Raw genomic sequence first — 16,628 nt, forward strand, 5'->3', positions numbered from 1 at the left:
TTGCCCTAAACTAAGCTTCGAAATTTCTTTTCCTTTTTAATCTTCCTGCCACCTCCCAAATTCAAGGATTAACAGCCACGTGCCAAACCAATAAGTGAGTTTCCTTATTTAACATGTTTTTCTTTTCCTTTCTCAACAACTCCTATAAATTATATGGATTTCTATTTATATGATATTTAATATATATTCCTTTAGCCAAACATGCTTGTTTAGGAAACTTTGAATTCGGGGTTTACACTTAGCTACACAAGAACTTATTTCTTCTTGCTTCCAGCCTCTAACCCTCCTAAAACATGGCTTCATTTAACTCATTAGGAGACATCTCATTATTTCCTCTTACTTAAAGTAATTAGGGTTCGGGTTTTACAAAGGGCCAGCCCCACGGACCAACCATGCCCAAACCCATAAAACCCACCAGAGAACTCTATAAATAAAGGAGCTCTCATCATTTGTAGGGGTAAGAAATTCTACATTCCAGAGAGCCCAGAGAGAATTCACCAACAACCAGAAGACTCCTACACTCATGAAACTGCACATTTCCTTGAAGACACAAATCTCCTAAAGACACAAAGGCTCTTCCATGATTTTGACTTCAAGAACATCACGCGCTTCGCAAGCGCACACATCCAACTGAGATAGAATCAAGAGATCAAGTGTTAGAGATTGAACCACAACGCATCAAATCAACATTTACACCCACACAAACTCAAGTTCCACTCCACAAAACAAGTTTCTCTGGAAACCTCCTACGAACACTACTCTTTTAGAGAGTTTTTAAAGTGTGTTCTTAATTTTTCCAAACCTATTGTAAGAGGTTACTCTTGAACCCATAACAAAAGTGTTGTAATGGTTTGATCCTCAACCTTGGAAAGGATCGAGTTTTTTTTTTATGACTAAAAAAGAACATTGTATAGTTCGACTTTAAGCTGTGAAAAGAGTCAAGTTTGAGTGACATACCCAAAAAAAGCTTGGGATGTAGATGTAGGCTTGGTTGTGCCGAACCACTATAAAATAACGTGTCAATTTCTCTATCTCTCCTAATTTATTTTTTTATTAATTTATTATTACATTTTATGCATGAAATTAATTGTTACAATTTGTTCTTGAAATTAATTGCTTACCTTTGTCCATTTTGAAATGAATGCAACATATGAATTTATTGTTTAAATTATTTATTAGTAAAAAGTTTGTTAATTTACTTAATTAATTGGTCCCACATTAGTAAAAAGTTTAATTAGTTTTAATAAACCTTATTCATCCCTTCTAGGATTGTCATACCCATCCTATAAGAAAGTGATATACTTCTATCACTGATAGTAACTGATAGTCTTCTATCACTGTCTATCAGTGATAGATATTATTACATGAAAATTTTATTTCTTGTTAACTTCTTTAAATTAGTTTACTTCATTGAATTAGTCTATCACTGATAGTTAGTGAGTCTTTTATCACTTTCTATTAGTGATAGAGAGTGAGTATTATCTATCTTTAATAATTAGTGATAGTTTTCAATCACTGTCTATCAGTAATAAAAGGTGAAAGACTTATATCACACTGATAGTCAATGATAGTCTTTCATCACTGATGGTAAGTGGTAGTCTTCTATCATTATCTATCAGTGATATATATTGATATACTTGTATCATTGATAGACAATAATGATAGTCTTCTATCACTGATAGACAGTAATAGTTTTACAAGCAAGTGACAAGAAATTAAGTGATAGAAGACCATCATTGTCTATCAATGATAGAAAGAAATGTATTTCTATCACTAATAGTTAGTGATAACCTTAATTCTATTACTATCATCAGTGATGGAAAGTAGTATACTTTGTCACTATCGTCAGTGAAATTTATATACTTACACTTCTATCATTGATAGTTAGTGATAAAAAATGCAAGAACATTGTATTGCTTATCAACTTCTTTAAATAAATCTTCCACTGATAGTCCATGATTGTCTTCTATCAATGTCTATCAGTGATAGAATATGCATTAAAATTTTATTTCTTGTCAATTTCTTTAAATAAGTCTATCACTGATAATCATTGATAATCTTCTATCATTGATATCAAATTCTAACAATAATGTAAAAAACACAACTATCAGACTACTATGCTAAAGTCAATTTTTTTTGTCTAAAAAAAAGTCAATTTCTTATCACTTGTTTGTTTTGTTTTAGTTTCATCAATATTTTCTTTATTAAGTCCAGTCTAGTTTTATTATTTCCAATTTTATCCTTTCTAAACATATTAAATAAGATAATTTTATCATTTTACTAAATCTATGATGTGACTACACATTAGGGTTTTGGCCGGCTATATAAAGCCTGGCCATTAGGTTGTATGAAACAATTTTTGGTTTTGTGAATTTTGAATGATAATTTTTGTTCCTGATGTTAACAGAGATTCTTATGTAAGTCTACATGCTTGAGTATTCAGGTAAGTCCGATCATCTTGCTTGTGGAGTGTACAAACCGGAAGTAGAGGATTCGGTCTCCTTATCTCTTGGCCTAGGCTCAAAAGGTAATCCAATATTAGTTTTTCCCTTTAAATTGACATCAATTGACTTGGGAGTTCTAGAATTTGATATTAGGGGTTCAACAATTAAGTTCTTAATTTTTAATTTCTAAGATTTCAAGTCTAGGCTCTAAATTGGGTATATGTTTTATTTCAATTGCTTTCTAGGATTGTTGTTGTGCTCTTATGATGAAATTCGGGCTGCTGTGATATTCAAATTGAACAAAAAAAGACTAAGGAAGTGGGTAAGTGGCATACAGTCGACGGAAGAAAAAAATTGATGTGAGGAGAAAAAAAACAAAAACAAAATTAGGAGGAAGAATCGAAGTGGCGTAGTGGAACATTGAGTTCAGATGAGAAAAGAAGAGTCGGCTGGAAGAACGAATTGAAAGAAAATCGAAGGAATTCTTGCGGTGGAAGAGTTTGATAAAAGGAAAGTAGAATTTGCATTGTTGGAGTTTGGCTTTGAATTTGGAGGAAAAAAATATTAGTAATGATCGTGGAAGAATGAATTGAAAGGATTGGGAAAACAAAAGTTGTTTGAAATTTGTTTGTTCTACGATTGAAAAGCCAAAGGAGGGAAAACAAAACAAAATTAGAAGTTCGCAAAATGAGAAATTTGGTACTTGAAAATTGGAGGAAAATTAACAAGGAAAAAACAAATGGGATTGAGGGACTGGGACGTTAAATGTTGGTGAAAAAAATTGAAGAAACTAAATTTTCATGAGTTTTAAGCCGCTGAAATTCATAAATAAAGGCTTATCGTCTAGAAGCCATGTTTTATAAAAAAAGGAAGGTGTGTTGAAATTCGAGATAGATATGCAAAACTTAGAGAGGCTTTACTCGAAGACTTTGTAGAACTACGCAGGTCTATAAGAAAATATGTTATAGAAATAATCCAATTAGAATGGAGTTTGATGTGCCAAGTCTCAAAAGAACGAACATGTAAACCTAAACACGATCAATAACCCAAAGAAGAAGAAGAAGATGCAATTTTTTCAAGAGACCAAGAAGAAGAATTAAATGGAGAGATTTCTGGCGAGGTAGAAAGAACAACCACGGAGAGTAAAGAGATAAACAAGTTTCAATCAAAATTAACCAAAGAGAATTAGGAGTCAGAGACACTAGTAGAAGACAACGTGAAAGAAGAATTTGATAATAGTGTACAAATTACTTAAATGAAGGAGAAATTGAGGGAGTGAGTCCAATTTTGAGAGTACGTGAGGATGAAATTATCTCCTCAAAACCACTCATCTTTGGATCTATGCACAAGAGAGCTTGTTATTACTGAGGTCGAATTAATTTTAGAGTATTGTCTAGTACTACTTATTTTGATTTTTTTGCAGGACTTTAAAGCACTAATGACGGAGCAATGCTGCCCACATATGAGGTACAAAACAAAGACGTTACTTTGAAAATATTGCTTCAAACTTATTTATGTACTCATCAAGAGTCGAGAGTTCAAAAATGATTAGTAACATCTCATGACTATAAATTTGCCTTACAATGTGACAATTTAGGTTCAAGGACAAATCCTTTCAAAGGAGGAGAGGATGATTAGAATCGTCTAGGGGTGCCAAGTTATTATTAATATTTTCTTTATTAAGTTAAGTCTAGTTTTATTGTTTCCAAATTTATCCTTTCTAGACATGTTAAATAAGGGTAATTTTGTCATTTTGTTAAATCTATGATGTGGTACACATTAAAACTTTGGGAGGCTATATAAAACCTGGTCATCAGGTTGTACAAAATATTTTTAGTTTTCTACATTTGGAATCATAACTTTTCTCTGTGATGATGATGGAGATTTCTCATCAACTTTTGCAATTTTTGATCTAGGGTTGCATGTTTGAGCATTCAGGTAAGTCCGATCATCTTGCTTGTAGAGTTTTCAAACCTTGAGTAGAGGATTAGCTCTGCTTATTTTTTTGGTCTTCGATCTAAAGGTAATCCAATTCTAATTCTTCACTTTGAATTGACATCAAATGACTTGAGGGATGTAGGATTTGTTATTAGGGGTTCTTCGAAAAGGTTCCTAATTGACAAATTACTAGAGTTTTTATATCAGGTCCACTTCTTTGATTCTCATCATCATCATCATCAACTTCTTGAAAGAAAAAAAAATATTTTTAAGTTAGAAAATACATTGTTACTAAGATAATGATAAGAGTCTAGCATTGATAGATAGTGATAAAGGATTATAATTGTGTATCAATGATAGAAGACTATTACTAATAAACAATAATAGAAGACAATCAGTATCTATCACTATCTATCAGTGATAGACATTGATAAACACTGATAGATAGTGATAGAAGACTATTAGTGTTTCAGTGATAGACAATGATCATGGTGAAAGGATTGAATCCCGTAGCGAAGCATTTTATCCCTTTTGTCTTTGAATTGGAAGAAGAAATTTTATAGAATATTTTATAGAATTAAATACAGAACATCACATGTTAAATTTACAAGGCTAAGCTTACAATTGGGTTAAAAAGTCTTACCTTTGAAGAACTGTGTTTCGGTCTTCTCTAACTCTTCACAATACAAAATAGTATAACAACCTTTTCTTCTCTGCACATTGGATACCTCCACTTGATTTCTCATCTCTCACATATAATCTAGAGAAAAACCAACCAACCCAAAGAAATTTAAGGAGAGAGGAGGGAGTAACTTCCCACTCCACATAACCTCCCCACTCCCGACAAGAGAATTAATTTATTATTTAATTTAAATTTAAAATAAATAATAATTGATTGATAATTAATTAATGAAATTAAATGAAATCAAATATCTTATATTTAATTAAACATATATTTGAATCATATTCAAATACACTTCTATTTCATTTACATTAATTTTAATCTATAGTTTTAATATGAATATAATTAATATTAATTATCATTTGAATCTTATTCAAACATATTAATACTCTAATATTATATAGCTTAAGTTTGAATTGCATTCAAAATAAACTTTATATTGTAATGTATCTAATTACATTTTATTAATTGTATCATATACAATTAACGTAAACTCCCTCAGTCAATTTGAACATTTCAAATTATTTTAAGACTCTTGATCCTTGTTTTACATGTTGCGAGCTAGTAGGAGAAGCTAATGAACCTACAGATTATAAGCTTAAATGATTAATTAAACTATTTAATTAAATCAATTCAACATTCATTAACTATGGGACACTCCACTAAAGACTCATAGTTGCACTCTTATGAAGTGTAGAATATGTCATGTCCATGGATGTAATCATTACAAGTAAGTTGATCATTCACGAATTGCTCGAAATTACAGTTGGGTCAAATTATCGTTTTACCTCTATAGTTATTTCTTTCTTCTTAAGCACTACTGATCCTCTAATGAACAATTTTTTTATGATCCAACCATGAACCAAGTCCCTCTTGGGCCAGTGAAAAGATGGAACCCATTGTTCAAGATATGGTATCAATACTTAAGGGAACTACTCATCTACTTACCTTAAGGTTACGTGAAAAGATAATATCTTCATTGAATAATACTTAATACAGAGTGTGAGTATTTATAAAGCTAGCTCATACTTACAAAGGTATAACAAAAAGGTAGTAAATATTTAATAGAACAACAATTTAATTATATTAGTTAATACGGATCACAAAGGCATGCAATTAAGCAAACAATCAGACTATTCAAGTACAAAATAGTCTGAGCTTAAATGCTCAAGGACTCAGCTAGATCAAACCCAACTACCCCCAACTGTTAAAACGTATATTGTCTTTAATGTATAAGAAAATAAAGAGTGTGGACAAAAATCGAAGGGAACATAAAATCTCCTAAAAACTCTTTTGACGAGCACGAGATGGTTGAGTTGGCGTCTTCCACAATTCTTCCTCCCATCCACTTTGGGTTGGAAGACATCTAGAAAAGAAAAAGGGGAAAAAAGAATTAAAATATGACAAAAATGAAATAAACTAAAGAAAACTCAAATTACGAAAACATGAAAAACATTTAATGCCTGACTGCCTTTAAAAAGCACAAATTTTTAACGCCAATTGTTCGATGGATTTGACTTAGTCAATCATATACGGGTAGCTCTAGCCGAAGGGATCTTTCAAAACACTGGGCTGAGTCACCCTCATGGAAAATTTTCATCTGGTGTCCATTCACCTTAAAAGTCCCTTTAGTCTCTTTACTCGTCACTTCAACTACACCATAAGGAAAAAGTTTAGTAATAACAAAAGGCCCAAGCCATTGTGAACAATAGTTACCTTGCTTAAGCTTGAAGCAAGAATCACATAGAAGAACTTTCTGCTTGACTTCAAACTATTTCAAAGCAACCATGTTGTCATGAAATAGTTTGGTCTTCTCTTTGCAGATTCTAAAGTTCTCAAAAGCCTCAAGTCTTAATTCTTCAAGTTCATGAAGTTGTAAAAGTTTAGCTTCACAAGAATAAGATCAAAATGAGAATTCACAAACAAGGTAGAAAAATTTAGAGTTCAACACCAATCTCACAGCATAACTGTTGGGAATGTCCTAGAACTCGCAGTTCGTGTTAAACATTCTATTTTATCAATAATAATGACTTATTGATTTTGCATCTTATTATGAAAATCCAATAAACGCATCATTGGCTATAGTCTAAATGTTGTAACTTTATGTAGTGACATAAACAGGATCAAGTTGACAGTATATAGCCTAAATAGTCTAATAAGTATATGGATGAAATTGGATATTTCATCCTTGTAACACTATTGGATGTGGCCCACTCTATAGTTGTTACAAGAAGTTGTAAGGTGCTACAAACGATGTGATCCACAAATCGTTCATGTTGAGACATGAGAGTGGGGGCATTCTATGCAATGAGTATGCATATAGACTGAACCACGTAAATAGTCACTTTTCTTTATAACGACCGTTTACTGTTAAAACTGACTATTTCATTTATTATATAACCTAGGTTAACTCGATCTTAATCTTGAGCTAGCTATGAACTCCTATTTGTTCGGGATTATCCTTTGATCTACAAACGGTGAGAGTAGTTCAATAGCACTGCTCAATAAGCTTTATTTTGGGGATAAGACCGGATGAATAACTGGGGACATAGCCTTCCAAGATGGAATTCACTCCTACCCTATTTAAGGTTAGCATATAGGGTGTTCTCTTAAGTACTGACTCCAGGTCTTTAACAAACAGGGCCCCGCCTTCTCATGATAGAGAAAGGATTTGATTCATAGAGTTTATGAATCAGAATTATTCATTAGAGGATCAGTAGGAACTTAAAAAACAAGATGTAGTCATAGGGGTAAAACGGTATTTTTAACCTAACTGTGATTACGAACAACCTGTGAAGGATCGACTTACTGATTATGATTATTAAGTGGACATAATATATCTACAGTGAGGGGAGTTCAACTATGGGCTATAATGGAGTGTCCCATTAGTTAACGAATGGGGATTAGATCGGACTAATGAGTTTAGCCGATTAATCTTGAATTGTTGGAGCCCATGATCTGTAGGTCTGCGAGGTTCCCCTACTAGCTCGTAAATGGATAAGCTTTAGGGTAGCTTGAGAAATTAATTTAAAACGTTCAAATTAAACGAAACAAGAGAAAATATATTTAAATATGATTTAAATATATGAAAATGATTATTGTGCAAAAATTAATTTAATATTCAATATTAAATTATTTAATAATTTAAATTAATTTATGAAACTAATTTAAGAAAATCATTTTTGTATTAAAATAGTTTTAAAATCATTTTTTGTTTTAAAAGAAAATGGAAAAACGGTTTTGCATGGTTGCACAAAATGGGGGTTCAATTTTCTCCATTATCTTCATCTTCATACTCACACAAAGGTCATTATCCTCTCTACATTGATTCTCCAAGCATGAGCTGCAAGCCATGCACTTTATTTCTTTGCATGTTCATCTACTATATGTAAAGAAGATTGGAGTCGTTGGAGAAAGGTTAATGGAGAATTTTGAGAGAAATTTTTCTGTGAAAAAAAAACTATCTTCTTCAATCGGCTGCTGTGGTTTCTTATTGATTGTTCACTTCTTCAAGTTGTTCTTGAGTCCCACAACTCTGCCTAAACCTCTAAGAGCATAATAGGGAAGACTTTGAGGTGGTTCACGGTGATATCAAGTGAAGACAGCTGCTGTACACACGTTTTCTTGGAGAATTCATCAAAGGTATGTTCTGAAAACCCATTTTTTAGAAGAGCATGCTTTAGTTTTTGCCAAAATTAGTGAATTAGAATGCTTATGGATCCTTGATACTTCTGCTACATATTATTTAACTCTTTTAGTAACAAGTGGGAAAAATCTCAAACCCTAACATGACAAGTGAATCATGTTAAGGGACCCAATGATCTCTTCGGTCATCCACTCCTTTGAAAACTCCAAGTCATCATCTTTGCCTAAAATTAGGCTCTCAATGGAGGCCTTAATCAACTCTAAGCAAACCTTTAGCAATCTCCCCTCGACGACACATCTTGATGATGTAGCCAAGATTGAGAATCATTCAAAGTATATTAAAAACCTAAAACAAAAGTCCAAACTAAAAAATAATACTGTATATGGATACAATATTAAGAGAAAAAATTAAGAAACAAAAAAATGAGTGGTCATTCATTGGAAATAGTCACCTAGTTCAAAAGTTATCACCTAATTATGAACCATACATTTTATAGCAACATGACGATACCACGATGCTACACGATGGCACATCACTATAACAGCACTGTAACGTACCCGTCCATGCCTTTTTTTAGCCCCTTTTCATCATTTTTCTTGCCTTAGGTCAAACTTTGACATTCCTAAATGGTATTTTCATCATTTTACATCTTTTTTAGCCCATTCTGATCCAAATGCTTGATTTCTACAAATTAAACCAACCAAAATCTAAGCCTAAAAAAACACTTTTGAAGTGATTTTCATCTGCAAACCCTTAAAGTGGATGTATATGGGTATGGACACGTGAGGTGGATGCATGCAGCAAGAGGTGTATGTAATTGATGGATGCATGCATGCTTGACAGTTGGCAATTGAGGGAAATGATGATTGTATGGGATAGAAATTATAGAGATGAATATGTGGGTATTGATGAGATTAAGTCTAATATAATGGAATTGTGGGAAATGATGAAAAAAAACTCTTGGAAAACTAAAGAAGTTGTTAAAGATATAAAATTTTCTAAAGAATATTGATATAAATAAAATAGTTATTGAAAATATAAATATGTTAAGAACTTATTTGGGTTTTGGAATATCAAGATGGATGTATAGAAATGAAGAACCTTTATTAAATTTTGACAGAGTACAGGTTCTTTTTCTCTCAAGACAAAACACTAAAAAAAACTAGGAAAAGATTTCTGCCCCTCGATCCATACTAAGCTTCTTTTATATATAGATGGGAAGCTTTTCATGCATTAAATTAACAAGACACGTTTATAATTTATAATGACACGTTATTCTTTACATCATAGGTTGTAGGACACGTTTTACAGAAGATGACACTTTAAAGTCTAAAATTTTATCTGTACAATATTTTGACATGGTGACACATGTACAATACTTTTATCTTCATTCGCAATTTGAGAATTTTATCTTCTACTAATTTGGATCGGTGGATTGACTTGGGGTGTAAATGTGATGCATAAAATTTGCAAATTCGTTTTCTTCCTCTTCTTCTTGAATGTTGGATGTATTTTCTTCTTGTCTGGTATTTGATTGAGACGAAATTTGTTGAAGGATAATGTTGAGTTCTTTTGAATTTGATACTTGTGTCATTGCAGCCATCAGTCTTGATTTCTGAGTCAAGAATTGTTGACTTTTTTGTAGGTTTGGCTTCATATTGTGAGAATGGATGGAAAACCATTTTTTCACCACATTTTTTTAAGCAACAACCATGTTGAATTTTCCCCACCATTTGATATTGTACGTTCGAGAAAGACAAGAGATTCTATTTGATTCTATGATTGAGTAATTTCAGCAAAAGATCCACGCCAGATGAAAATAATTTGAAAAACGTAGATTTAAGTTAAAAGAATTTGAGAAAATATTATTTGAAAAGTATTTAAAACTTTCAAGAATTTGGTATAGTAGGATAGTCTCATTAAGACCAAATGTATCCCACCAATCATTAAACCATAATGAAAAATTTTAAATACATGTTTTGTCAAACATTATGAACCCGAAATGATTAAAATTGTTTAACCAAAACATATTGTACTAAACATTTTGATAATCGATGTAAGAATAAGTTTGTGGAAGAAATTGATTAGAAAGTCTTTTTTCAGTATAAATACTTTGATTCCATTTGGTTGAAGTTAGAACATGAAGAATCCTAACTTTTGAAAAGACAATTCTGTTGAGGTCATCTTTATTTCTGTTATGAGTGATTTCAATTGAATCGGTATCAACAAGAATAAATTCATAGAGCAAACGAGTTTTTTTTGGATGACTTGGAATAAAATGGATATTTGACCGAAATGCTTTTTGGATTGTTTCGAGAATTAAGTTACCTAGGAAGTCCAGCTCAAGAGTTATAATATATGAAGTTTGGATTTTATTATGGTAAGAAGTATATGAAGATGGTCGATAATTAAATGTTTTGTTTGAGGGTATAACTTCTGAATTTTGAGAATTTGAGTTTGTAATGACTTTGACACAAGTAGTTGGAGGAGTGGATGACTCTTCAGTTTTGATAGGAGAAGAGTTTATTATCAAGGCAAAAAGTCTTGAAGGGATGGATGATCCCAAAATATGAAATTTATTGGATAATGGTATTGTTTGAGGATTTTTTTTTCCTTTTCGACCCTCTATTACTTATGATGATTCTCCTTCGAGAGTACGAGGCTTTGGTTTGCGGAGGTGTTGATTGTTGTTTTTGTTCTTGATCACAATCATTCTTTTCTTCTTTATTGCAATTAGAACTCATTCTTTTTTTTTTTTTCTTTCTCTCTTTCACTCTCTTTTTCACTCTTTCCTTGAAGAAATTCTCTCGTAAGATAATCGGGAAGGGAGTTTGTACTTCCTTTTATAGATTCAATTTTGAAGTCAAAATAAGAAAGTATTGCTTGCCAACTAGCAAAAATTTATCGGGAAACCAGATTTTTAACATCCTTTTGTAAAACATTTGTAGCTTCTTTGCAATCAACACGTATTAAAAAGCTTTGTTGATTAAATTACTTTGGAATTTGTATGTACATAAAAAAATTGATAAAATTTTCTTTTTTATGGTTGGATAATTTTTTTGAGATTCTAACCAGATACCCGAATGATATCTAATTAGTTATTCTTGACCATTGATGGACTCTTAAAAATATATTTCTTAAGAGTTTATTTTTGTCAGACCAAAATTCTTTATATAATTGATAAAATTTTCTTTTTTATGGTTGGATAATTTAATCAATTAAATGTTATTTCTAAACCCTTTATAATTAACAAAATAGAATTATATAAAGAATTTTGGTCGACAAAAATAAACTCTTAAGAAATATATTATTGGAATCCTTTAATAAAACTGAACAAAGTGAGATTCGTGATAAATATTACAAAAAAAAATGGAAAAACTTAAAACAAATATATATTTCTTCCATTGGATGAAATATATGACATATTATCAAAATCAAGTAATAATCAAATGAATAATCTTTCAATCTCTCATTTGCGTTGGTTTGAACTATCTTTGGTAAAGCTATTACAAGATCCGGTGGATGTGTTCTTCTCCAAGAAAATATCGGGGTGACTTTAGATTCATTCATTTGGCTAAGTTCAAATTGTTCAATGAAAGATTTTTCGAATGTATTGTTCGGCCGCCTACTGGTGGAAGGAAAAATCTACATGTTCTGACCGGTTTCATGAAGAAAGGTTGGATGGTTTTCTGAGAGATGATTAGAAATTTTTTAGGTATAGCGGAGTCTTGTTTTTGTTTTCCTTCCCTTGTTTTGGTGTTGGTGAGCCTCAATTTAGTAAGCCTTTAGCTCCATCTCTCTCAGAAGATTTGAAAGTGCCTAGAAACTTTCAGGTCATTTCTCAGTTATCTAACTCTGATTCCTTTTATTGGGTCAAAAAAGTTAAGTGTTGCCAATGAACTTCAACAATCTGTTCGTTGTTTCTCGATTGTTTGCCTACTATTCTTTGCAAGATTTTCATCTTGCTTTGGAAAATTATTTTCAGTCGAAGTTCTAATCAATCCCTTCATTGCTGATAAGACATTAATAAAACTTGATGATAGTTTTGCTTATATGGTTTTCGATGGAAAATGGCTAGAAATTGGATCCTTGCATTTGAAGGCTGAAGATTGGTCTTACACAGTGCATTTTCATCCAAAGTTCATTGTGTTATGGAGGTTGGTTGTCAATAAAAAAGTTACCTTTTTCTTTTTGGGCTTGTCCTATTTTTGAAGCCATTGGGGAAACCTTGGGTGTCTAGTTAGTATATTTTTTTCTCGAACTCTGAATTTTTTGGATTGCTCTGAAGCTCGTATTGAAGTTCAAAAAAAATTGGGTGGTTTTCTCTCTGTTGAGATTGAAATTAAAGATAAGACTAATGGTATTTTTCACGTAAGATTTGGTGATACTTATCCCTTAGATCCTTCTAGTATCCTTCGGGGCGAGTTATTTTTCAACGATTTTTCTAGCTCTTTTGATATTGCAAGATTGATTGAAGTTAAGCGTCACAGAGAAGTGTTTGAGGTTTCAGATTTTGTTGAAGAGGGTGTTACCATAATGTTATACAAGGAAACCAGTTTTGCTCTAGCTTCGAATGAGGCCGATCCGCTTCCTCTAAGGAGCCTTAATAATTCTATGGAAATCGTTGTTTGTACTCCATAACTTGTCGACTTAGAGAGCAGTAAAAAGAATGTGAACATAGAAAGTTCTCCATTTTCTTATTATCCTCTTTCTTACAGTCGGACAAAAAAGAAGCAGCGATCCGAAAAGGAACATTTTGAGTTCAATTCAAATGTTTTGGAGGAGTTATGTACATGTTTCCTATTAGTTGATTCAGAACCCGTGGACAATCCACATCCTTTGCTTTATAGTTCAAACTTCAGCCAATCAAACATTAAAGTTTTGGGTTCAAATATTACATTTGTAAAAGGAGTTTATAGCCATCCACCTCCTAAAGACACTCCTTCTAGTTACAATTCTGATGGAGATTCAGATGTTAGTTTAAGCAGTGAGGATATTATGGATTCTCTAGCACAAGATGATTTTGTTGAGGAGACTCTCTAGAAGTTTTCTTTGCAAATAGTTTTGGTACTTTGTTTGAGAAGGGTGAAAATTTTGAAGCAAAATTGTCTCCCAAGATTCTTGCCAAGTTCTTCGCTTTGATTGAAAAATGTAGTTTTCAGATGGAATCAGTTCCTCCTCATTCTCCTTCAGTTAAGGCATAGATTGGTGGTTTTGTTCAGGAATTGAATTATTTTTGTGGGTTTCTCATGTTTATGAGCCTAAGTATTATTGTCTTGTTCGAAATTATGTTTTTTTCCTAGTAGTTGTATTCTTGGAAGCGACAATTTAGAAGCCGGTTTGTTTTGTGGTTTGTTTCTCGCACTTCTAACCTTATTGGTCTTCTCACCTTGTCGGCTCATTTGGCTGCTAGCAGCTTTGGCTTTTTAGTTTATGTGCTCTCGAATTGCTTTCCTTTTTGGAGCTGGCTTTCTAGGTTTTAAGAGATTGCTTTTTGATGTCTTCTCTTTATATCCCAATAGTTCTTTTTTTTCCTCCATTTGTTTTTTTGGTGATTTCTCTATTCTCTTGAAAATTATTATATCTTTGAGCGTTAGTCTCTTTTCATTTTATCAATGAAAAGTTATCTTTCCTTTAAAAAAAAAAAAAGGACATCATAAGTTGGTGTTAAATAACTCAACTTCAATAGTGTTCATTATTGAAGTTTGCATATTTATCGTGGAACTCCTTCTTACAACTCTGTACCCTAAATATAGACTTCCTAACTAAGCGATAATCTAGGCGTTCAAACATTGTTTAGAGCTCCAAACACCCCATTGGCGTCTTCAAATGTCCTCATGATGGAATGTTCACTTCATCCCGTTGTTCTAAACATTGGAGAAAGCATATTTTTATGTATTTTTGAAGTTGTGTTTCTTCAGTAGTAAGTAGCTCTTTGCTAATTTGTGCCTGTTTTCTTTGGTTATTTTGAATTTTAAAAAAAAAAAACTATAGGCATCATATTTATGAGAAACATGGAGATGCCAAATCAATTGAGCTGAAGGAGATTGGCCCACGGTTTGAATTGCGACTGTACCAGGTACCTATTTCTGTGATTCGGTTCATTGCTTTGACGCATTTCATATATACTTTCCCGATACTGGAGAAAGCATTTCAATAAACAAAGATATATAAGCAATCTAGGCGTTCAAAGGTTGTTTTACTTTGATCCTTTAGAAAGTATTTGATAACAAACTAATTAATAAGCTACCATGGTCTTATATATATTATCATCCAAACTCTCTCTGGAGTGTCTGAGAGTCAATTTTTAGTTCTAAGGTCAGAAGTTGGAAATTACCGTCATAATAAGCATGGCTTTAGAAATAGAAAATAAAAGTTACTCAAATACAACTGATTTTATTTTATTTTAGAAGAAACTAGTACAATTGTATTGGATTCAAACAGAATTTGATGGATGATGTGATAGTTTTTGACAAAAATCAAGACTTTGTTTATAAAGCTTGATGATATAATATTTTCTATCGTCCCTTTTCAGTTCATAGAAAGATGTCATTTGTCAATACCAAAAGTTTTTGTTTGGTGTTCATTTTACATCATTTTGAATTTCAGATGTTGCCAGCAATCTTATGAAAGCAAAAAAGAAAAAATGTTATATTTCGACATTGTGTTTTGATGATACACGGAATGTTTCTCTTCCCTTATTAATTGAAGTCTTTGTTGAAAAATAATAGGTTAAATTATAAGTTTAGAAGGTTTGTGTGCAGTATGTTTCTAAACTTTCTATGTTGTGTAGGTCTAGTAGATCTTTGTCCTATTTCACATTTTTAAAGTTTCATGTAAAATCTCATTAGAAATAAATTTTAACTTCATGTAAAATTGATGAGTTATGTTGTAGTTTTTTTTGGCTAGCCTAATACATTTGGGCCAGTGGGCTTGACTTCTATTCAGCACATTTATTTGGTTTCTTATTGGATTTGATATACTCTTTGTAGTCTGCACGGAAAGAGTATAGTTATTGTTCTTATTAGGCACATCTTCAAGTTGGTTATGAATGAGCTGGAAGAAGGAATATTCCTCCATAAATTTGTTACAGAAGGTTGCATGGGATTGGCTAATTGGTTGAGGTTTTTCACCTGAATTCTTTTCTCCTTCAAGGGATATTTTTCATGCGTAAAGTGGTCCCCAACTGAAGTGTTTCCCCTGATGTTATTAAATGGTCGGTCGAGCAAGCATTCAGGTGAGCAGCAAGTAAGCGAGTAAGTGAACGAGCGGCAAACAAGGAGCTAGTGAGGACCAAGTATGAGTATGCAACTTTGAAGCACGGGCTATTTAAATGTTTTCTTCTCGTTGTTGTGAGCTATGGCTTTGTATTTTCCTCATCCATACAGAATTCCTCTCTATTCTTGTTATGAAGATCAGTAAAGAAGTTTGAGAGACCTTTCATAGTGGATGTAAATCTCATCTTGAGATTGAACCACTATAATTTTTGTGTTGTTTGTTCTTTCTACTCTTTCTCCTCTTCTTCTTCGAGTACTTCTGTTGTTACTACAGTGAGCGGAAAGGTTAATAAATATAGTTTAGGTCAACAAGTTAATTCTTTTTTCTTTTTATTATTATTATTATTATTATTATTTTAATGTCAAGAAACTATTGAATCTTTTTAATGCAAAATTAAACTTCCGTTTTTTTTAGTAGTTTAGGTATCAGATGGACATAAACCTAAAAACCTAAAAGTTGACTAACATTGTACAAACTATTTTTTCATAGTGATTCAACCAAGAAACGTGATTTCCTTGGTGCTTAAGAAACTGCTACAAAAGCATGTTGTAATCTATCTTTTACTATTATTACTATTATATTTTTTGTTTGCATAATCATATTTTTATTAAAGTTTATATTTTGTTTGTTGCTCCTTTAG

General features: G+C 32.1%; 2 long non-coding RNA genes across 2 annotated transcripts; both read left to right on the forward strand.

Moving 5' to 3' along the window:
* The first annotated feature begins 2,395 nt into the window (after positions 1–2,395).
* LOC120092609 lies at positions 2,396–4,205 on the forward strand. The gene is made up of 3 exons (XR_005486089.1): positions 2,396–2,527; positions 3,868–3,911; positions 4,042–4,205. It is a non-coding gene; the product is annotated as an uncharacterized LOC120092609 (long non-coding RNA).
* Positions 4,206–12,175: 7,970 nt separating this feature from the next.
* Positions 12,176–16,264, forward strand: LOC120068176. The gene is made up of 3 exons (XR_005479119.1): positions 12,176–12,386; positions 14,705–14,789; positions 15,703–16,264. It is a non-coding gene; the product is annotated as an uncharacterized LOC120068176 (long non-coding RNA).
* Positions 16,265–16,628: the final 364 nt, after the last annotated feature.

The sequence above is a fragment of the Benincasa hispida genome, chromosome 12 (genome assembly GCF_009727055.1).
Source record: "Benincasa hispida cultivar B227 chromosome 12, ASM972705v1, whole genome shotgun sequence".
NCBI classification, from domain to species: domain Eukaryota; kingdom Viridiplantae; phylum Streptophyta; class Magnoliopsida; order Cucurbitales; family Cucurbitaceae; genus Benincasa; species Benincasa hispida.